The 22,538-nt window shown below is 45.9% G+C and overlaps 1 protein-coding gene across 1 annotated transcript in view; it reads left to right on the top strand.

Annotated features, from left to right (window-relative positions):
• The window catches only part of LOC310843240 (cilia- and flagella-associated protein 337-like), a 1,288,916-nt gene that overhangs the window by 1,080,991 nt on the left and 185,387 nt on the right, over positions 1–22,538 (top strand). Inside the window, exon 32 of the mRNA XM_083736208.1 lies at positions 5,970–6,560. The gene's annotated coding sequence lies outside the window, so the exon portion shown is untranslated. The remainder of the gene's footprint in view (positions 1–5,969; positions 6,561–22,538) is intronic.

Here is a 22,538-nt window from a genome sequence, read left to right as displayed (position 1 = left end):
AGTTTCTTGTGTGGACATGCCCCATGGAATCCTGATTCAGTCTGAGAGACTTTCATAGAATCATAGAATTGTATCCCGGGTGGGATCCCGATAGTAATCTAGTCCAACCTCTTGCAATGCAGGAATCTCAACTAGATAATGCATAACAGATGGCCACCCAACCTCTGCTTTAAAACTTCCAAGGAAGGAGAGTCCACCACCTTCCAAGGGAGCCCATTCCACTGTCAAACAGCTCTTGCTGTCAGAAGGTCATTCTGCCAAGAATCTTCTTTCTTGTAACTTGAATTTATCAGTACAGATCTTACGCTCCAGAGCAGGAGAAAACCAGCTTGCTCCATCTTCCATGTGACAGCCTTTTCGATATTGAAGATGGCTATCATATCTCCTCTCAGCCTCCTCTTATCCAGGTGAAACACACCCAACTCCCTCAACCAATGAGAACAGCAACAATGTACATGACGTAAGGTCAACATGGTTTAGTTTGTGCTGATGGTGGTCTTATCCCACCTTTCTATAGCTCTGCTTTTACAGCATTTTACAGCTCCTCAGCCATGCCTTGCATGGGTCCCTAATCTCTAACCATTGCTTGGTGTACTGAGCCCTGTAGATTTTGCAAATGAAAAAGTTAACCAAAAAGGGCACAACATGTGATTCAAAGGATGGTTGTGGATAAACTCAAGGTTGAATCCAGACTATTAGTTGAACTTTGTTCCTGCTGAAATCACTGGGATTTCACTTGCTCATTACTAACTTGTCCCATTAATTTCAATGGGTTCAACTAACCATGTCTACTCAGATATAAGTTCTATTGAATACAGTGGGGCTTACTTCCAGGTAAGTGAGGTTAGGGCTCAGTCAGGATCCAAGCCCATGCTTCTATTTGTTACTAGCAGCCTTGTAACCTGGCATTCTAAGACACCTCCCCCCCCAAAAAAAAAACCCCAGTGCACTTTTGAAAGGTCTAGTCCACCATCTTGACTCTCAATACCATCCAGTTGTACCTAAACACAGACAACAACCTGCTTCTTGATTTCAGGAACCATGATGGTCATGGTTTCTTAAAAGCTGTCCTAATGCACAGCGAACCTGCAAGCAGCTTTCCTAAATATATAGGACTTTTATCCTCTGTGTCTATTCTGCTGTTATTTGGAACAAATTAATCTACCTGCATTTATTTGAATTTCCCTGACCTCAGATGAGTGGCCATTTATTACATTAGGAAAACTCTCGGAACTGTGATGTCATATAATTTGTTTGTATATGACATGTTGCTGGAAACGGGAATTGTGGGGGTGCTCAGGGCTGTTATTTTAGTCTCCTGAATTATAAGCTCCTGCCTGTGCCCATTACAGGTGATCCTAAAGTCTAACACCCCAAAAGGCAGGTGGGATTGGGTGTGTGAGTAAAGTAAAGTAAAACAACTACAAAAGTTTATATTTGCAGGATACTGGTGAGAAGTTTTACCCCGATGAAGAATTTTAAATTTTCAGAATGAATTAAGCACAGGACAACATTTTGGCACTTTGAGAACATTATCCTCAAGCCTGATGGCGATGGCAAAACAAAGTTTGCCTGGCATTGAAATTCAGCTTAGCTCGGGCTTCCTTCCGAGCTGATCTAATCACTGCTGGCCAAGCTCCTTTCTTCCACTGGCTGTTCAGTGGTAGGTCATGACAGGCAGTTGAACTGCCTGTGGTCATTGTCACTGCTTTCTTTATTTTGCAATTTACTCCCCGACTCTTTAATTTATTTTGTCCCAATTATAATCAAAAGTTTCCTTCTCTATGACAGAGGGATGGCTTGCCAGACAACACAAAAACAGCCCACTAACAAAGTCAACTCCTCTTTCCTCATTAGTCCCTAATTTGCCATGCCACAGTTAGTTGGCAGCCATCACTTTGCCCTCTCAAACTGCTAGGGCTCACATAGTTGGCAGTAACTGGAAGGCAAAAGATCTCACAGCAACCCTTGTCAGGGGAAATTAATGGTGAAGTACAGGCTGGGTAATCCCAGATGTATTCTCGATATTCTGACCTGTCACTATCCTTTGCCTATTAACTCGCTGCGTTGTACATTATTGAGCCGCTTTTTAAAACCTGTTAAGCAGCAGGTCTGTACCTTTGTCAACACTGCTAAACAACTCTGCACAAACTGCCTGGGCTCCTCTTTTTGATAGAATCATAGAACTGGAAGGATCCCCAAGGGTCATCTAATCCAACCCCCGGTAATGCAGGGATCTCAGCTAGATCACACATGACCAATGGCCATCCAACCTCTGCTTAAAAACCTCCCAAAAAAGGGACATCCCACCACCTCTGTTCCACTGTCGAACAGCTATTACTGTCAGAGGTGCATATGGAGCCAAAATGGCACTAGCCACGCATAGCAGCCTTTGAGCAATTCCAAGTTTTCAGAAGTAAAACAAATCTTTAGAAGAATAAACCCTAAGAGGGAGTCCTAAAACAACCTGACGATGACTAAAGCCTGCCATGGAATACTGATGACTGCTGGGTGCAGCGAGGAAAACTAAGTAAATGGAATGGAGTATTCTGCAATAGAGCATGGCAAAGTGAGTGGAACAGTGAACCAGAGCACTCCTGTATGTTTTGTTAGAACCTGGGATGGAAATATGAATACAGTGGTACCTCGCAAGACGAATGCCTCGCAAGACGAATGCCTCGCAAGACGAAAGGGTTTTTCATTTTTTGCGTTGCTTCGCAAGACAATTTTCCCTATGGGCTTGCTTCGCAAGACGGAAACGTCTTGCGAGTTTGCTTCCTTTTTCTTAAAGCCGTTAATACCCAGCGAATCCGCGCTCCACAAGACGAAAAAATCGCAAGACGACACAACTCGCGGAACGAATTAATTTCGTCTTGCGAGGCACTACTGTATAGAAATGTGGAGAGTTCAACACACTAAAGAAAAATTAGAAGGGGCACTAAAGGTAAAGGTAAAGGTACCCCTGCCTGTACGGGCCAGTCGTGTCCGACTCTAGGGTTGTGCGCCCATCTCACTCAAGAGGCCGGGGGCCAGCGCTGTCCGGAGACACTTCCAGGTCACGTGGCCAGTGTGACGAAGCTGCTCTGGCGAGCCAGCACCAGCGAAGCACACGGAAACGCCGTTACCTTCCCGCTAGAAAGCAGTACCTATTTATCTACTTGCAGTTAGGGGTGCTGTCGAACTGCTAGGTGGGCAGGAGGAAGGGGCACTAGTGATTTCTGAATGGGAGGTGCTGGAACTCAGAACTACCAGCAAGTAAGTTGGCTGCCTTTTATAGACAGGTAGTTTCATGACAGGTAGAATTCAGTGGTGGGAAATGCTGCTCAATATTGCCCCTCCTTAATGGAGAGAAGAAACCTTTCCCTTTCCATTTATTTGTTCAGCTCTTACCAAACAGCAAATGAAGTGTGTGTCCATTTCATAAATACTTTCCTCTCACGGTTTCCATACATACCACAAAGCACATTCAACTCCTTTGGGTGGCTTCCCTTCCAATCTTCGAGAAATGGTGAAAATGGATTCTTGTTCTTCTGTTAATGCATCACCTAATTTATTGCTAGTGGGAAAAAGCAGAAGGTTGGCAGGTCTGCATTCTGCTCTGAGAGCTAAAAGCAAACTACTGTCTGCAAGATAAATGCCAAGAGATGAGGTGAGCATCAAGTGATCCACTTGAAATTCAACACTCACAGTTACTTGTGTTTTTGTTCTCCAAAAATGCCTTTTGTTTGTGGAAGACACACTCTAAGTGCCCTGAGCTCTAAACATTTCCCTGGTCTCAAAGTCCGCCCCCCTCACTTTTCTATAAGAATAATGTCACACAACAGACAAGATTCTGCTTCATTTGAGTATTAGTTCATTGACTTCCTGTCTCGTAAACATATTTATTACGTACCACAAGTCTCTCAAGCAACTCAAACTGCAGTTATTTTATTTATTTACAGCATTTATTTCCTGCCCTTTTACATAAATTGTCTAATTCTCTTTAAAAGCCATCTAGGTCATCCCTGCCTCCTGTGGAAGTGAGTCACATAGAAGTCACACACATAACTATGTACTGCATGAAGAAGCACATTCTTTTATCTGTCCTGAATCTGCAAACATTCAGTTTCATTGGATGTCCATGACTTCAAATGTTTTTAGAGAGGGAGAAATCACCTTTCTCTACCCACTTTCTCCACAACATGCAGACTTTTATGCACTTCTCTTGTGTTGCTTCTTATTTGCCCCAAATGCTGTAACCCTTCCTCACGGGAGTTCCCCCATCCCCTTGATTGTTTTGGATGCCCTTTTCTGAACCTTTCCAAACTCTACAATATCCCTTGGGATACTGAGCCAACTCTGGGGGCCCTGGGACCCACTCTGCAGTGCCTTGGACGTGACTTCTGGGTGCCTTGGAAGTAGCGTCCTAGGCCTCACAGGGCCTCCAACGCCACTTCTGGTTCCTCGTGAGACCCCATCTGAAACGCCCCATGGGGCCTTGGAAGTAGTGTCCTAGGCCCCATGAGGTCTTGAACACAGAGTCCTAGGCCTTGCAGGGCCTTGAAAGCCATGGTGTCCTAGGCCTCACAGGGTCTCCAATGCCACTTCCGATTTCTTGCAAGGAACCGGAAGTGATGTTACAGGTTCCTCACAAAGTCCTTGAGACCCCGTCTGAGGCCTCACGGGGCCTTGGAATCGGCGTCCTAGGCCTCGCAGGACCTTTGACACCACTTCCGGAGGCCACGTAATGTGACATTATGACGTGACAATATGTCGGTGCCGCTGGGCACCCATGATCTGGGGCCTAAGTTGGCACCCCTGCCTTTGGAGGTGAGGCAACTAGAATTCTGCACAGTGTTCCAAATGCAGTCACACCACAGATTTGTATAATGGTATAATGTACAAGAACATTATTGTGTAGCAACATTATTTTATAATGGTATTCAATAGATGAGGTAGGGGATTCAGAATCAGAAGGGAAATTGCCCTTAGGACCAGACCCAGTAGCACTTCCACAAGTTGAAGCTATGGTGCCCCTTCAACCTGAGGAGAACTTTTTGGTGAAGGTGGGACTTGCAAGTGGGACCGACCTGCCACACTATATAGGGCTCAGGCTACTGTTGACTGCTGCTGAAGGACCTGCAGGTCCTTAAAGAACAAATCCACTTTCAATTGTGGAAGATCAGCTAAAAGCTATCTGAGAAGCAAAGCTGGGTCTGTCCTGTCTGCTAGAAATATGGAGCTATTAACTTTTGATTAAAAAAAGAAAATTGCAAGTTGCTCTTTTGCAATTTCCTAATTGCTCACACATAGAGCCAGTTTCTTTTAAATAATAATCTTCAGCTGAGCATCTCACTTTTTGTGGAGATTAGCTCCAAGAAGACGTAAAGGAATATAGTTGCACCCACGATGCTTCGCTACATGATGCTGATTATTTTGAATGCCCACTTATTTATATTAAAACCTCTCAAGGAATAAGTAGCAGAAACGAGTATGAGGAGCTGCTGAAAGTAGGGCACAGTGAGAAGGAGGAAAATGGAAACTAAAGCCATATGAACAAGTTAGAGAACATGTTTAGGACTGGTTGCATTACTTTCAGGTTAATGAAATGTTTAAAAAAAGACATTAAAGAAAGGGGTTATGTAGAAAAAGATTCAAAGTTCCAGACAGAAGTGATAAATAATGATTGTAAAATGTTGTCAAAAATGTACAAAATATTGTTGGAATGGAATACGAAAGATGAGGAAGTTAAATCGGTAATGGTACAATGGGCCAAAGATTTTGGTTAAAATATACAGTTTGAGGGCTGGGAAAAACTGTGGAAGGAGAACTTAAGATTCACTGCTTGTATGGCACTAAAAGAAAATGTTATGAAAATGTTTTACAGATGGTATATCACACCGGTAAAATTAGCAAAAATGTATAAGATGTGTAATAAATGTTGGAAATGTAAGGAAAAAGAAGGAACATTTTATCACATGTGGTGGGAGTGTAAGAAAGTGAAGGGATTTTGGGAGATGATATACAATGAAATGAAAAAGATGTTAAAATATACATTTGTAAAGAAACCAGAGATTTTTCTTTTAGGGATTACAGGAAAGGAAATAAGAAGAAAGGACTGTAAACTTTTCCAATATGCAGTTACAGCAGCAAGAATCCTACTGGCCCAGAAATGGAAACAAAAGGAAATACCGACGGTAGAAGAATGGAGACTGAAGCTGACAGACTATGCAGAACTGGACAGACTAACTGGGAAAATTAGATATCTTCGAGACCAAAAGTTCATCGAGGACTGGGGAAAATTTGTTGAATATCTGAAAAGAACGTATGATGTGCAAACAACGCTAGTGGGGTTTCAAGAAGCACTGTGAAAGTTGAGATATATTGTTAAAAAGAAATAGAAGTGGGAGGGAAGTTTAATGGCAATATAAACAGAAGGAATGCGTAACTGAGAGGTAAATATGGATGATTGTCAGAGAAGCTGAAGGAAGTCCAAATAGAACTAAATTTGTGGAAATTTTGATATGATTGTTTATCTGTGTTGGAAAATTAATAAAAATTATTATAAAAAAAGAAAGAAAGTAGGGCACAGTGGGCAGGGATGTTAAGCAAATGGAGGGAAAAGTTGACTATTTGCACTACTGTATTTATTTGCTTGTTGGCTAAATTGTTAAATTTAGCAATCACCAAATTCTGCCACAAGGTACCTGCAGTAATGTCCAAATGTGTGAGAGAAAACCCATAAAGGCATTTTTAACGGAACTGTGAAAACCATGGAAGGTATAATAAATAAATATACAGCAACAGGATATTATCATATATGTATTCAGCATCTAGAAAGTATTAAATGTTTTCACCCGGAGGCTAAGGTCCACTCATGAGATGGCTTGACAGACCTCCTTCGGTAGCCATTTCCAGATATGTGGCTGTGAAGGAGGGAGGAGATTTTCATTTTTAAGCACACCAACACATTTCCTAGACTAGTACATGGACTGGAACAAATTTCACACTCCTGTGAATTTTGCAGTGTACAGTTCTTGGATCAAAATGTGTAAAGAAGCACATATTTTGTGATAAAATAATTTTAATTTTAGAAATACCTGCTTCAAGATAAAATGCATATCTAAATCTGTGTTTTATACCTATTTTACATATGAGTTTAAAATGCTTCTTCAAATGTGTAAAGAAGTACATGTTTGGGGATAAAATATATTTAGAAATATGTACAATGAGATAAAACAAACATTTAAATGTGTGTTTTGTGGTGAAATGTGTATCAAAGTATACCTTTGAATATGAAATTAACTGAATTTTCATATGTGTTTTATTTACTAAAACAATCCACAGATGAATGCAAAAAAAATGGTACACAAAGAACTTAAGAATAAAGACATGCAAAACTGATGCAGACCAGAAACAGAATGATCCACCCATACCTAGTGGATATCGCTGAGAATATTTCACTGAAGCCCCACAGTTTTTCGCACAAACCAAAAATGTCTCCCCAAGCGACGCTTCTTCTCAAAAAAGATGCTCCTGACCATCAGCTAAGGCAGGAGTACATTGCAGCTTTCATGAGCCTCCTGCAACCTCTCTTCAGAACTTGACACATTCCACAGGTCTGCCCTACATAGAAAATTTTTCAGTAACTGATACGGTAAGCAAAGGCCAGGTCTGTTACTAGTATGTGCATTTGGGTGTCTGTATAATATACTCGAAGGACTGAAATGGCAAATATAAGCAACAAGCCAGAGCAAATTGAAAAGCCTTAGTTATATTAAAAAACAGTTAACAAATGTGGTGCCCTGCAGATGTTTTGGAGCGCAAACATCCTGGTCGAATCATGAACTCCAAACAGAATCAGGCCTCCTTCTCCTCCCTGTCCCAGCTCGCTTCATGTTTACTCAGGGTTTCAAACCTGATTAAACATGTGGTCAGAAGATGGGAAGAAGGAGATGCAGGTAAGCTGCCTGCACCTCATTCTCAACCCACCCCCCTGACCACAGATATAATTGAGGTTTAAATTAATGCAGGGCATCCAATTTGGGGCCTGGATCACATCGGGTCAGCCCCAGATCATTCCCATGTCAAATTGGGCCCTCTCCAAAGCACCGGATCAGGCTAGATTCGGATAAGGGAGTGTGCACAGTCCAATTTCAGATCCCACAATCCCTGGCTGTTGATCATGCTAGCTGAAGCTGATAGGAGTTGTAGTCCACCACATCTGGAGGTCATTGTGTTGTTTATCCTGAGCTGAACCATTTTCATGTAGTGAGGGAAGGAGTCAGTGCCTTTAACAAAGCATATGACTTTGATCTGACTGTGCAAAATGGCGTTGTGCCAGTTTGCTTGTCTCCTTCCACAGCTAAGAGCAGAGTCAGTGCCTTATAATTAAAACTATTGATCAGTATGTTCACATTGTATATAGCGCCTATTATTGCTTAACTGTTTTACCCATTTTATTCACATTTCACTGCCACGTTTTCATCGCCTGCTTAAATTTCGGCACAGAGCTCTGTTCTGTTGCCACATTAGCCCAAGAAAATAAGAAAAGCCATAAGTACATAGGCCTGGAGATGCAGCAGGAGCAATATTTATAGCCATTGCATTTTAAAGCACTAGAAGGAACCATGACTATTGATTTACATTTTCCTCATGCATATTAGATATATATGTGGTGGGATCTCTGTTCAAATGCCCAGATGGCTTCTGATTCTTTTCTGAAGGCAGGTAATGAGGGTGAGTTAGGAAAAAATATTAGGGTTAATGACTGACCTTTAGGAAAAAAATGTCAAATGCTTGTGATGGAAATGTTCTTGAGAATGAAAATGATTACTCTTCGGGATATGGTGACCTTTTGGTAAACTGGGTTATTTTAAAAAGTTTCATTCTGTAAATTCATCTATCACTTACTCTTGCAGAAATATATTTCTAAATGTTGCAGGGTTTTCTAAGGACCTTTAGTCTTACAGTTCCATGACCTTTAACCTCCTAGAATTGTTCTAAGGAGGTTCTCCATTTTCTTCAGGAGAGCCTGCAGACATGTGCAACTGCAATCGCACCCGCAACCACCTTCATCTGCATGCTTTCTGACTGCTTTTTTCACAGAACTAGCCTCACACGCTCTGAGCTTTTGGTCCCTGTCATCAAGGCTGTGGACATCTTTGGAACGCCCAAGAACAAAGGTTTTCCTGATTAAAAGGTGGAGCTCTCTAGCCGAGGAACCCTTTTGGCTCTGTGGTCCAGATCCTTATCAAGAGCTGCCTTGTGATCCAAATTTACCAGGTGTACAGAGCCAGCCATCTGTTAGTCACCTGACATCACAAATGACCTCAGGTGATGTGGTGCCTTGAAGTCCCAAAACCGGGATTTCAAAGCGTGTAGCAGGCAGCAAGGCAAGTTGCCCTGCTTCGTTTCAGCAGCTGTTCCACTACAAACCCCAGCAATAAGAAAGCATGCTTGTTTTCCTGCAGTAAGGTTTATTTTCTGTAAAGTTATGATGATGATGTGTCGAGCAAGATTGAGTGCTTGTTGTTAAAGGATGAAATAAAGAGATAAAGAGATCTTGGGAGGGGGATCTCCCCCAAGTTACCCTTTACTCTTTTAAAGCACCGACTAGGCCCACAATATAGCGGCTATTTTTCTCCTTTTTCTTGAGTATTTGATGGCAACAGATGCAAACAGCCTCATGGGACCAGAACACTGCTGTGCACACTGCACTTAGCTGGCTGCTCCCTAGGCTGTAACTCAGGCCTAATTTCTGATCTTCCCAATGTGCGCAGCACAGCGTGAGGCCTATTCAGGGTTTTTGGGAAGGAAAATCAACCCAGCAACCAGTAAAAAAAAGAAAAGCCAAGTGCTTTCCACAATTAGTTTCCAATCATTTAGTTAGCCCCTTATATAGCAACCACTTAAAATGTTTTCCCGTGATTGTCCATCAGGAAGGAAAATCTAAAGACCAGGAACAAGACTAGATTTAATTTTTGGGAAAACAAGCTCCACGTTAGCATACCCTCCAACATTCCTCCGATAAAAATAGGAACGTCTCATTCCATAATGATAATTTTACTATTTATGACTGGGTTGCCCCAGTCATTCTGGGCAGCTTCCAACATATATAATAACATAATGAAACATTTAACATTAAAAAAAACCCTTCCCTATACAGGAATGCCTTCAGACGGCTCGGGGGGTCAAATAACTCCATACCCTCCAAAATTTCTCCAATGAAAATAGGGACATCCTAAGGGAAAGTGGGACATTCTGGGATCAAATCAGAAACCGGGATGGCTTCTCTAAATCAGGGACATCCCTGGAAAATAGGGACACTTGGAGGCTCTGCACTAGTTTTTAATTTTTTTGTTATAGCATAATCTGTTTTGTTTGTTTATACTTTTTGATGTGTGAGTGGGGGCTATGAATAAAGCTCGGAGAATTCATGGGATTCATTTCTTATGGGCAAAGGGGTAGATACAAAAATAGTATTAAGAAGGATAACTAGTTAACTCTCACGGTGCTCTGATTTGTTTAACACCACACATGCTCACAAATGTATGACCATCCCAACTCACAGGAGATGGGGCTGGTGCAAAGGATGCTCAATTTGGGTATCAGCCAAGGTTTAGAAACTTGGCTGAATGAACCTGGTAATTATGAACTTCGGTGCCATCCTGAGAGTTCGATTTCTTGGAATAATGAATTCTGGCACCATTGTGCAGTGGGACTGTATACAAAGCCAACTGGGAGATACAGCTTCCTCTCTGCACATCTGGCCACTCCAGGGCAGGCCCAAGACATTTTGGCGCCTGAGGTAGACCCCAAAATATGGCACCCCCCTCCCCACCAGAGAAGATCTACATCAGGATTAAGGGGAAAGAGATCCTGCCACCTGAGGTGGTCACCTTACTTTGCTTCCTCAGTGGGCTGACCCTGGTCCAATCCAACCCAGCTATACGTCTGCCACATTCATTTTTTTTAAAAAATGTTCTGCCTTATTTTGATTGATTTGACATTGTACAAAAGAATAAAAGGCATTACCCTTTAATTAGCTGGGATTATGTTATTCACAGTGGGAAAATCCTAGCATGTTTTACATTTCTAAGACTGTCTAAATTGGGGACTTGTCAACTGACATATTATCCAGATGAATGGCAGGGATAGCATACATTATACATTTCATGGAGCCGTTCTATGTTAACAGATAAGACAAAAGCTTTTGATCTTCACAGAGCTCTTCATACCAAAGAAATATATCTGCCTGTGTGTTTTGCCCAGTAGATCTTGCTGCATGGAGATAAAAAAATTATTCCTACTTTCTAAGCAATTTGCAGTTCAACTTCAACCCTCTTCAGCTTGTACAGCAGTAAATTGCAAATGTTCTGCATATTTTTCCAGGACGTCGTTCTTAAAAAGAAGCTAAAACGTCTGCTGTGGCAATCATTTGTCCTCAGTAGCCATCTGAATTGCTTTGCTGTCTCCATATGAGAACCTGAAAGCAGAACACAATGAAATGCATTGAGTATAAAATACAATATACACAAGGCCTATTAAATTCTACAACGCTTTGTCACGTGCTAGGAAGCCTTTGGTACCCTCATTTTTTTGGGGGGGGGGGGAGCAGCTAAAAGAATCAGCCACAGGTTCAATGGTATCAAAAATACAGGTAGAGAAATAACCAGCCAAGGAATTATTCCCTTTGTGTATGACATTCAAACAGCTGCAGAGACTATGTTAATTGGAATTCCGTCATTATCGCACACAGCACGTTTCTTCCTACTAATGCTTTTATAATGTACAGTCACATTTCTGGGTCTTTCCAGAGCAATTGCAAGGTCAGCTCCAGCGCCATAAATATCCCACATCAGTACTCCCATGCGTAAGACCAGGAGACTTTCTGAGAATGCCATGTAAACAATGGTAATCCAAAATGGGGGGGCAGACGCTTCGTACAGCTGGTACTCTCTGTGTCCAGAGTCAAGGAGCAAGAGGTTCAAAGTGTGTTTCAGCTGCATCAATTTTCACACCATTCTCAGAAAATGAATATCATGTGACAACACATTCAAGAGCCCTCCCCGCCGCAGAACTGCAGAGCTCTTAATGCATATTCTCTGAAAGCAGAACTGGAAATTATGCAAGACATGGAACTGCTGTTTGACCCGTGTCTCTTTCTTCCTCTGCCCACTAATGTCTAGTGTAACACAACATAAGAAGTGATATATTGCTACTCTGCAGAGAGTAATTTAGACCAGGGATGGCCAGTTTCTGTATTCTGCCAGCATAGTAGCCAACTCCTAGGGGCCGAGTCAGTATTTGTCTCCCCCAATAAAATATTGGAGGGGGCTTGCGGGGGGCAAAGTTGATGGGCATTGCCATTCAAATACAGTGTCTGTGCACCACATCATGTGATCCATTATGCCGGGTAGGGCTTACTTGGGTCCTCCCAATATTTTATTCAGGTTGGCACCCCTGTCTGATGTGACACTAAATGTATCCCTGAATTACTGATCCAGGGGCCAGTAATGCATTTTCTTACACAACTCTTACTGCTTAAGTATCTTATATGCTGTATAATAGGGGTATCCATGTATTTCAAAATAAATGACGCATTTGACATGAAAAGGCCCATTCTCCTTGAGTTTCATTTGTTCCAAAATGAGTACAGAGAGGACCAAATAAGTACAAGTGACACTGCTAAATGGGACTCACATTCATGTCTGCTCATGCCATTCTGGGCCAGCAGCAAAGCTAGGTTCTCTAGCCATTCATGGATAGTCTCTTGTTTATTTAACTAGCCACTCATATTTGGAAAGAGGAAATGAACTTCTTCACACAGTTCATAGTTAAACTATGGAACTCTCTCCCACAGGGGGCAGTGATGACCCCTAACCTAAGGTAAAGGTAAAGGGACCCCTGACCATTAGGTCCAGTCGTGGCCGACTCTTGGGTTACGGCGCTCATCTCGCTTTACTAGCTGAGGGAGCCGGCGTACAGCTTCCGGGTCATGTGGCCAGCATGACTAAGCTGCTTCTGGCGAACCAGAGCAGCGCACGGAAACTTACCTTACCACCACTTGACATGCTTTTGAACTGCTAGGTGGGCAGGAGCAGGGACTGAGCAACGGGAGCTCACCCCACTGCGGGGATTCAAACCGCCAACCTTCTGATCGGCAAGTCCTAGGCTCTGTGGTTTAACCCACAGCACCACCCACATGGTTTTAAAAGATGATTAGATAAATTCCTGGAGGAGAGAGCTATTGGTGGCTTTAGCCACAATAATTGCGCTCTGCCCCCCCAGTTAGAGGCAGTAATGCTTCCGAATACCAGTTGCTGCAAACCACAGAAGAGGAGAGTGGCCTTGTGCTGGAATCCTGCTTGGTGATTTCCCATATGCATCTGGTTGGCCCCTGCGAGAACAGGATGCTGGACTAGATGGGTCATTGGCCTGATCCAGCAGGCCAAGGAGGAAATGAACTACTCCAAAGAGGTCAAAGTTTTGCATAAAAATTTGCATATGCTGATGTATATGTGTAGATGTACTTTTAGAAAGAATTACTGTTATTTAAATAGAAATACAACACACTGTAGTGGGAAAGACTTGTGACCTGTGCGCCTTCTCGGTTTGAGATAGTAACCGGTGTTGTCACTCCTTTGTCTGCTTGACTTGAAATGGGACAGCCTTCAAACAGAGGAACTGTCCTCTGTGTTCTTGCCACCCTAGACATACAGAGTTCCTGAGACATGTTTCTAAGCTAGGTGTGTCAGAATGACAGTTCCATCATATTTCAAAAATGTGGGGCTTTCACCATTTCCAAGAGAGAGAGAGAGAGAGAGAGAGAGAGAGAGAGCACATTTGAAGTCTACATGTGCTCTTTCAGATCTGTTATTTCCCAACTCTGAGCTCTTGACTTTGAAATTTAAGTAGCAATTTTAATTTATATTTTCCAGTTGTAATTACATACAGAAGCTTAACCAAAGTCACATGAAATCATTGCTTTCAGTTCTACCAGGGCTGAATTTGGCTCCAGGACTCTTTGAATAATAATGTAAATGCATAATGCAGACTTATTTTCTGTTTTTTCCCTCAATTTTCTGTGGCTCTGATATATTTGTCTGCCAGCTTCATTGTGCACAGTTGAATACCTAATCGTGGCTAATATGCTTTTAATCGCTATCCTCTATCAGAGATGTTCTTTTAAACCAAAGTATATGAAATGTAAAATTATACATTAAGCAATTTTTAATATTGTTTAAAATTGGGGGGGGGGGGAGAGATTAATCACTTTCAGGCATGCAATAGAGCTATTTTCTTACTAAGTTTTTTAAAGGAACACATTGTCTTCTTAATTCTCACTAGGTAAACCAAATTAAGTGTTTGCCTTCACCAGAGAAGGGAATGTGCATCTGTTTCCACCTATGATTGTGATAATCCAGAACTTGTGGGATAAATCAGCCTCATATAACCGACATGTTTCACACTAATTAATGCATGGATGGGACCATAGGGTAAGCTGTAGTGCCAGGCTTAAGCTAAGCCACTCTCCCTCACCTTGGAAGGACTACCACTCTTTGTTCTCCCACTTTCCACCCCACTTCCATCATGTGAACCTGACCAGTAAGGATGTCAAAGCTGGATGCTCCAAGCTTAGACCACATGGCTTTTCCAAGCCATATTGTGTTTATATAGAAATAATTTAGAAACTCTTATCATTTTTGAATCTAAGTTGTACTACTTGTCTTGTCTTGCTACTATATGGAAAAAACACAAAAATCTGACCTCTGAAGAGTTTGTAAGTAAACCATTTATAACTGACCAAACATATGGTCTCTGTCTATGCGAAATGGGTAACTTTGGATGCAACTTAGAAGGGGCTGTTTTAAAGGTCGGCAGCCTATATTTCCATGCTTTACTGCTGCATGTTTTGTGATTTTAAATCTCTGCTGAGGTTCTCTCACCAAAGTGTACTTGCCCCAAACCTGGATCCAAGCATTCAGGGAATTCTTCTTTTATTCTACCATATCAGAATTGTCCTCTTTAAAACCCAATATCTATACTATTAAAACCAGCAGACCTTTTTATCAGAAAGCAGCAGTTCCTGAGCAGCCAGAATATCAGGAGCTGCTCTTCAGGATTATTTTGCTTATCTGTATCTATTTTCTCATCACTACAACGGCTGTTCCTCGCTTATCCAAACAAGGCTTTGAGTGAGTGCACGGTGTCAGGTAGCTTGTATGTGCGGGACGATGTCTGCTTGAGAGATACTGGCTCTCTCCCGTGTGGTATATGGGAATAAGTGATATATCATTATCCCCTGTGGCCTATTTTCATATCTCTCCCCTCTTTTGGTAGGTGATGGGCTGAGCCCTAGTGAGAACAAACAAGGGCAGGAGATGTGCTTATTAATCTCATGCAAGAAAGGAGGGGCAGATTGTCTTATTAGTTCCCCCTGGTGAGTTCAGGGCAGAGATGGGAATGTGATGGCACATTTATGTGGAGTTTCTGCTTGTGAACCGGATGTTTAAGTCATAAATTGTCTTTTGATATGTGTGGGTAGTGTCTTATCACTAGGTGGCACTGAACTTATGTCTGGGTGAAGCCTGAAGTTTCCTCTTACTGTTTTGTTTTTGTCTAAGGGAGACAATAAGATTCTGCTCTAGCTTCCTGACTGGCATGTTCTTCTCCATTCCCCCAGTCCAGCCAGACTTTCCCTTGAAGCTCTAAGAAAACTGTCGCTTCAGGAGTGAAGCTTCTCAATTGGGTGTTTCTGTGAGAGCTATTCCAGGCTCATGGCTAGACCCTGATCCAGAATCCCTGCAGCGACTTCCTGGCTTGCCATCTCCTCTGCTCCTGTAGCACTTGGGGTGATACTAACTGAAAGTTTTAATCTGTGGGGTGAAAACTACAGCGCTGGGGGAAGGCCTCTAGGGCTTTAAACCATATGCTTTGGGGGCTGGGAAGAAGAGGTCTTGAACTCTGGGCAAAGCCTTTAGATGTTTTTATTTCATTTATGTAGACATTTCTATCCTGCTTTTCTAGTATCTCTGTGTTACTGCTCCAAACTTGATGTGCACTGGCCATAAGCTATCAAGATGTTCTACTAAGCATCTTAGGAAGAACTAATATGAGAGGACCGATATGTGGTATGGGGAAGTCCGAGACAGCAGTGCAGCAGTTCATGCAAACATGAACCTGGGTTTTAACAAAGGAGATGGAGGAAAATGGGTAGACTTTTGCAACACTCTGCAGAGAAGAGGAATACGACAGCAACTGATTGAATACAGGGAGGAGCAAAGGAGAAGAAGGCATTAAAGACAAAATTGAGAGCCCAGTCAACTGATGTTGCCCGTGGAAAGATAGGTAGCCCAATGTTGGACACACAAGCTCTTTTTTATGCTTCATAATTCTACAGGATATTGTAATAATAATAATAATAATAATAATAATAATAATAATAATAATGTCAGAGCCACCCGAGGTCCCAGCTCACAAGAGACCAAAATCCAGTCCAAGTTATATACAAAAGGTTTTATTGAAGAACATTGTTGTCGTTACATCCAAGCTCCGTGGCTCAGCATCTGTTACCCTTAGATGTTAGAAGTCCCCTCTGAGTCAGTCCCGCCCCTGCACCAGCTTAAGAGGCTTGTACTGCTCCACCTTTTCCTCTCTTTCCTTTTCCGCAGGGTCTTCCTGCCCCCCTGTGCTCCCTCCCTCCGGGACTCCCCCGAGGCTGAGTCTTCTGCCGCCTGCTCCCCCCTCCTTCGTGCTTTGGGACCAGGCTCCTCCTCAGGGCTCTCCTCATTTCCGCGCGCCTCCACATTTGAACTTGGCGCGCGTACGTTGCCTCTGACCTTCCTTTCGACCGTTACGCTACTCTCGGTACTACACTCCTCCCCTTCCGGCAGGACGTCTTGCTCCGAACTTCTTCCCCTCTCTGCTCCCTGTTCTGCTCTTTCTGACACACTGGCAACTCCACCCCCTTCACTCCGTTCCGACGGAGAGGCCGGTCCCGATCTCCAGCCCCCACTGGGGATTCCCCCTTCGTTCCCCTGCTTCTGACTGCCTCCCTCTCTACTGCCCCTTGGCCTGACCAGGGGGGCTCCCTTTTGGGAATCCTCGGATTCACTTGACGGACTCACTGACAACCTCGGGTCGTCGTCGTCCTCTTCCTCGTCGCCCTGGGACCCCTCCCCCTCGCTCTCTGTCCCTGAAACCCTGACATCCATCCCCCCCTCGAAGCCCCCCCTTCCCCCCTCCCGCCCATCGGGTGCAGGTTGTAGGAGCTGCAGCTCTTCGGAGGTGGATGCAGGATACAGGTTGTGTACCTCCATATCCTCTGCTTGCAGTTCGGTGTATGAGTGTTCGAATTCGGGTTCTTGACCCAAAGTGTTCTCTTCTCCCTCTTCCATTGGTACCTCGTCTGGTGCTGCCGGCCAAGGTCCCGTCAGCCATTTCCTGCGCCAGTCCTCCTCTGGTTGCTCGTCCCACCAATAAGAGGGGTCTGTGTCCACCCCTGAGCACGATCCCCTGGGCGGGCTAGATTCTGGCGTTCTCTCCTCGGCTGAAGAAAAACCCCGGAAAGTACTGTCTGAGAGTGTGGGCGTAAAGAGCCAGTCATCAAAGTACTCGGCTGGCATGGGTCTATGCGGGAAAAGGGCATGGAACTCGTCCTTTAGAAGAGGTTCGTCTAAAGCGTAGCCCGGCACCCAACCGTTGGCACTGGCTGGAGTGCCCTCTGTGGCTAGAAAGTATTCTACCCCCTCTTCCCCCCATCTCGAGTCCAGGATTTCTGTGACCTCGTTGAGTGGTTTGGCCCTAGGCGCCCTCTCCCTCTCCTGTGACTTAGTGTGTAGTTGCGGGACTGTTTCAGACTCCTGAAACCTGTGCGGTGCCTTGTAGGGGGTGAGCACCGACCTATGAAATACCGGATGCACTCTGGAACCTTCGGGGAGGGCTAGTCGAAAGGCTACAGGGTTGATCTTAGCCTCCACCTGGTACGGCCCTAACTGCCTGTGCCCTAGCTTCTTCTTGGCCAACGACTTGGCTGGCATCGCTTGGGCGGCTAACCACACCCAGTCCCCCACCTGGATCTCCTCCCCCGCTCTCCTGTTTTTGTCTGCCTGCACCTTATATGCTTGCTTGGCCAGCTCCAAATGTCTCCGCAACTCTTCGTGCACCTCCTGCAGCTCCGCTGCAAACTGGTCGACTTCTTGCGGCACCCCCTCTCTCGGTGCCCCGAACCCCGGGAAGGTTCTGGGATGACGACCGTTGTTCGCGAAGAACGGCGTCACCCCCGTGGACGCGTGCTTCGTGTTGTTATAGGCAAACTCTGCCATCGGCAGGTAGTCCACCCAAGCTGCGGGTCGCTGATTGGCGTAACATCTCAGGTACTGCTGCATGATCGCGTTGACCCTCTCAGCTTGGCCGTTGGTCTGTGGGTGTCTCGCCGACGTAAGGTTGATCTTGACGTTCAGGATACCTAAAAGCTTCTGCCAAAAATTGGAAACAAACTGGCGCCCCCTGTCGGACAGGATGGACTGCGGCAGCCCATGCACCTTGAACACGTGATCAATGAAGAGTTTGGCAGTCTGTTCCGCCGTCGCCACCTTTGCGCACGGAATGAAGTGCGCCATCTTGGTGAACAGGTCCACAACCACCAGTACCGCCGTCTTCCCTCTGGAGCTGGGCAGGTCAGTAACGAAGTCCAGGGCTACCCTCTCCCACGGTTGCTGTGGCGTTTCCAGCGGTTCCAACAGCCCCGCTGGCTTCTGGTGTACTGGCTTGGACCTTTGACAAGTGTCACACCTGGCGACATAATCCGCTACCTCTCCACGCATCCGAGGCCACCAAAAGTCCCTTGCCACCAGTTCTATTGTCTTCTCCTTGCCGAAGTGGCCCGCACTGGGGGCGTCGTGCAACTGCTGCAGAACCTTTGCGCGAAGCTCGTCGCTTGGCACATAGAGGGCACCTTTGCGAGTTAGCAGCCCGTCGCGTAGTTGGAAATCTTCGCCACTCTGCACACCTCTGCGCAACTCCTCCATTTTGGACTGTGCGAACTGACCCACTTGCAACGCGCGTCGCACCGCGTCCAGATCTACTGTGATGGCAGCGCACGACCACGCCTGCGGTGCGAAAATGTGCCTGGCTGCTACTGGTGTCGCTTTATCGAGATATTGCGGTTTCCTGGATAGCGCATCGGCTATAACGTTGGAATCTCCGGGGATGTACTCTATCTGAAAGTCGAAATCCGCGAAGAATTCCGCCCAGCACATGTGTCTCTGGCTTTGGAGCTTCGCCGTGCGCCAATACTCTGGGTTCTTGTGATCCGTGCGGACCTGTACTGTGTGCTTGGCTCCTATGAGGAAGTGTCGCCACGCTTTGAACGCTGCGTGAATGGCCAACAGCTCTCTGTCCCATATGGTGTAGTTTTGCTCCGCCTTGCTGAGCTTTCGGGAGTAAAAGGCACCGGGTCTCCAGTTCCCATGTGGATCTTCTTGCAGGAGCACGGCACCAACCGCCCTGTCTGACGCGTCGGTCTCTACTCGCATGGGCCTGCCTGGATTCACGTGGAGCAGCTGCTCCTCGGAGGCAAAAAGGCTTTTAAGCTTCCGAAAAGAGCGCTCCGCCTGTTCCGTCCACACGAACCTCTTCTTCTTGGAACTCAGAGTGTCCGTGATCGCTGCCGTCTCCTTTGCAAAACCTCTGATGAATTTGCGGTAGAAGTTGGCGAAGCCGACGAATCTCTGGACTTCCTTCCGATTGCGTGGCCTCTTCCAGTCCAACACCGCGCGGACCTTGATGCTGTCCATGGCCAGCCCCTTGTCGGACAGCTTGTAGCCCAGGAAATCCACCTCCGTCACATCAAACTGGCACTTCTCTAACTTGGCGTAGAGCCTGTTCTCCCGTAGTCTTTGCAGGACTTCCTTTACGTCCCTCTCGTGGGCCTCTTCCGTCTCCGAAAAGATCAGGATGTCGTCGAGGAAACACACACATTTCTTGTAGAGGAGTCCCGCTAGCACGTGATGCATAAAGGCTTGGAAGACGTGAGATCCATTTTGGAGACTAAACGGCATAACTCTGTATTCATACGTGCCCAGAGGCGTGAACATGGCCGTTTTCCACTCATCGCCCTCCCGGATGCGTATGAGGTTATACGCTCCACGCAGATCCAATTTGGTGAAGATCTTCCCCTTCCTCACGGTTGCTAGGAGATCATCAATCTTAGGCATGGGGAAGGCCTTGGGTTTGGTCATACTGTTTATGGTTCTATAGTCCACAATGAGTCTCTTTTGGGGCGTGTCCTTCTTCTTCACAAAGAACACAGGACTGCCCCCCACTGCTTTCGATTCCCGGATGAATCCACGCTTCAAATTGTGCTCTATGAACTCCCTGAGCTCTTGCATTTCGTCCTCAGACATGGAATACAGCTTTGCAGTCGGCAACTGTGCCCCCGGCACCAGATCGATGGCACAATCATATGGTCTGTGGGGCGGCAACTGGTCAGCTTCCTTCTCGCAGAAAACCTCCAGGAACCCTTCGTACTTGCTAGGTACTGCCTGCACCATGCCAAGTCGCAGCTGCTGCTCAGCCCCCTCCTCCTGGCAGGACTGGATGCAATTTTGAGCACAGTACGATGAACAAAAGGTGATCTGGCGTTGGTACCACGCTACAGCAGGACTGTGTCTCTCCAGCCAACTCATGCCCAATACTATAGGCGTGTCAGACAGGTGGGTGACATTGAAGCTAATGACTTCTCGGTGATCTCCAATCCGCATCACCATGGGAGGTGTCTGTTGCACAACTTGCCCTCCTAGCAATTTCCTGCCATCCACCGTGACTACGTTCAGAGGCGTTGTGGCGGGCAGAAGCGCTATGCGATGCTGCTTGACGAATTGCATCCCCACGAAATCGGCGTTGCTCCCCGAATCGATCGTGAGGGGCACTTCTAGGGTGGTCCCATTTGGCAACTGAAGTGTTGCAGTGAGCTGCACCGCTGGCTTGGGTGGTAAAGGGTCTGTGGGTTGCAAAGACGCTGGGGACTGTTCTACAGATTCGCCTGGCTGAGCCCCAGCAATTCTGCTTCCAGCCAGGCATTGTCGTTTCCCTGAGGTTCCTCTTCCTGGATCACTTCTGCAGCTACCGTCGCTAAAGCTGCAGTGTGTTTCTGGAGCCTCTGGGGGCACTCTTTCGCCATGTGCAGTGCACTGTCGCAGATGTAACACTTCCTGGTCCCTCTAGGAGGCTTCGCCTTTACTGCACCGGAAACTGGGGCTCTGGCTGTTGCTTGAGCCTTAGCACCACCAAGTTCCATCGGCTCCTCCCCCTGCCTCCCCAGCGGCGAGGGATGTGACTGACTGAACTCCCTGGGGATGAAAGAAGACGTCCTCGCTGGTGGACGCACCTGACGTTCTTCCTCATTGTGCCAAGGACGTCCCTCGTGACGTATCCCAATCGCCAGAGCCCTCTGCACCACCTCCTCCAGGGTCTGAGGTCTGTCTCCCCTGGCAAGTTCGTCCTTTATGGGACCGCTGAGACCCTCCCAGAACAAATCCCTCACAGGTGTGCAGTCTTTCTCCCAGCGTAACGCAGTCAGTAAAGCAAAAAATCTGGAATGGTACTGACGCACAGTGGCTTTGCCTTGCCGCAGTCCAAATATCTCCCTGCGTGCAAGATCCAAATCTACGGTTTACTGGAAGCAGGCATCCATCACTTTAATGAATTCATCAGAATCACGGCGGGCAGGGCCATCTTCACGCCACAAATTGCGCAACCAGTCTCTGGCCGGCCCATGCAAGTGAGAAACAATAAACCCCACTTTCTCCTCCTCATCTTTAAAGTCATGACGAAGCAAGTGCAATGCATACAAAACGTCTGCTCTGAAACTGGGGTAGTGCTTCAGGTTCCCATCGAAGTGGGTGACTAGGCTGCCCCCCCCCGCCTTCCAAGTCCAATGCCCTCTGATCTGGACCCTGGGAACCCTTCCCTGTTTGCACGCTCCCACCTTGTTTGCAGGTCCTGGCAGCGCTTCTCCATTTCGTCATGCTTCTTCTGAGACGCAAGGACTGCAGCGGTGAGTTCGGAAACTGTAGTTCGCAGTGCTGTCAGCTGATCCTCCGCACTCATGGCTGTCACCGTTTGTGAGCTTTGCAAAAAAAATTTTTGCGTTCTTTGGGAGGGGACTTACTGTCAGAGCCACCCGAGGTCCCAGCTCACAAGAGACCAAAATCCAGTCCAAGTTATATACAAAAGGTTTTATTGAAGAACATTGTTGTCGTTACATCCAAGCTCCGTGGCTCAGCATCTGTTACCCTTAGATGTTAGAAGTCCCCTCTGAGTCAGTCCCGCCCCTGCACCAGCTTAAGAGGCTTGTACTGCTCCACCTTTTCCTCTCTTTCCTTTTCTGCAGGGTCTTCCTGCCCCCCTGTGCTCCCTCCCTCCGGGACTCCCCCGAGGCTGAGTCTTCTGCTGCCTGCTCCCCCCTCCTTCATGCTTTGGGACCAGGCTCCTCCTCAGGGCTCTCCTCATTTCCGCGCGCCTCCACATTTGAACTTGGCGCGTGTACGTTG

This window comes from Podarcis gaigeae (assembly GCF_964106915.1).
Source record: "Podarcis gaigeae genome assembly, chromosome: 4".
NCBI classification, from domain to species: domain Eukaryota; kingdom Metazoa; phylum Chordata; class Lepidosauria; order Squamata; family Lacertidae; genus Podarcis; species Podarcis gaigeae.
The sequence above is the reverse complement of the archived record's forward strand: the minus strand, read 5'-3'. Positions and strand labels throughout refer to the sequence as shown.